Genomic DNA, 1,193 nt, shown 5'->3' on the forward strand with positions numbered 1-1,193 from the left:
GAAAAACAAATCATGTTTGTTTCAGTTTTGTTGTATTTGGATTTTGAACCACACCCAGCTTAAAGAGTACTAATACCTTAGTGCTCAAGGTTGACTCCTGAGATGTCTCAGGGACCATATGAGGTGCTGGGGGTCGAAGGCTGGCGTCTGGTATTTTGTTTGGAGGGCTAAACCCAGTGATTCTGGGAATTATTCTTGGCTCTGCACTCTGGCATTGCACCTGGCAGTGCTTGAGGAACCATATGGGAAGATTGGGATCACAGCCTGACCTTCTGTTCTGTTACTCTATCCTGCTGCTTTATTTTCTTTCCTGTTTATTTTTGTGTCACAGTGGAGGTGCTCAGGCCTTGTTTTCTCTGTGTTCTGGATTTCCACCTGATGCGCATCACGGGTCCTCCGGATTGTGCTGGCCCCGTTTTCACCCTGTCAGCTACGGTGACTCGGATCTCAGACATGTGTTTCCCCTATTTTGTCCTTTCTGCACTGGAGAGCCTTGCCTGCTTGGTCACACAGTCCCGCATTCACTCGCTTCTCTGTTTGCAGTTCTGGGCCTGCACGATCTTTTTGGGTCACACCCAGAAATACTCAATGATTACTCCTGGTGGTGCTCTGGAACCCTATTAAAAGTAATGCAAGAGAAATGTCCTTCCTGCTGTCCTATCTCTTTGGCCCTTACTGGAAACAGTTTAAATGAACTTTACTGTGCGTAGAAAGACATTTGAAAGGATGGAAGAGGCCCCTTGATTCAAATGTCTGACAAATGTTGGGAATATGGGTCAGTTCCCCACATCCCAGCACTCCCCATGCTCCCCACATCCCAGCAGGCCGTTCCATTTACCTGTGATTACTCTCAAGGTTCGTCAAGTTCCTGGATTCCACCCGTCAGTTCAATAATAGAGAAAAAAATAAGTATTGTCTTTGGAATGAGCAAAGTCCCACCAATCTCGTAGTCACCAGCATGATAAAAATGATTCAGATACGTTTAAAGGCCATAAAAGGCTCCAAAGTGACCAGAATGGTTTTCTGCCTATTATCCTATTATTCTTTGGGTCAGAATATCACAATTACAAAAATCACAAATCATCCTGTTATTCGTCGATTGCCTCGAGCAGGCCCCAGTAACGTCTCCTTCATCCTAGCCCTGAGATTATATTCAAGGCTCTTTAGGAGAATGAGACCCATCATTGTTACTG

This window comes from Sorex fumeus, unplaced genomic scaffold, assembly GCF_029834395.1.
Source record: "Sorex fumeus unplaced genomic scaffold, SorFum_2.1 ptg000134l, whole genome shotgun sequence".
NCBI classification, from domain to species: Eukaryota; Metazoa; Chordata; class Mammalia; order Eulipotyphla; family Soricidae; genus Sorex; species Sorex fumeus.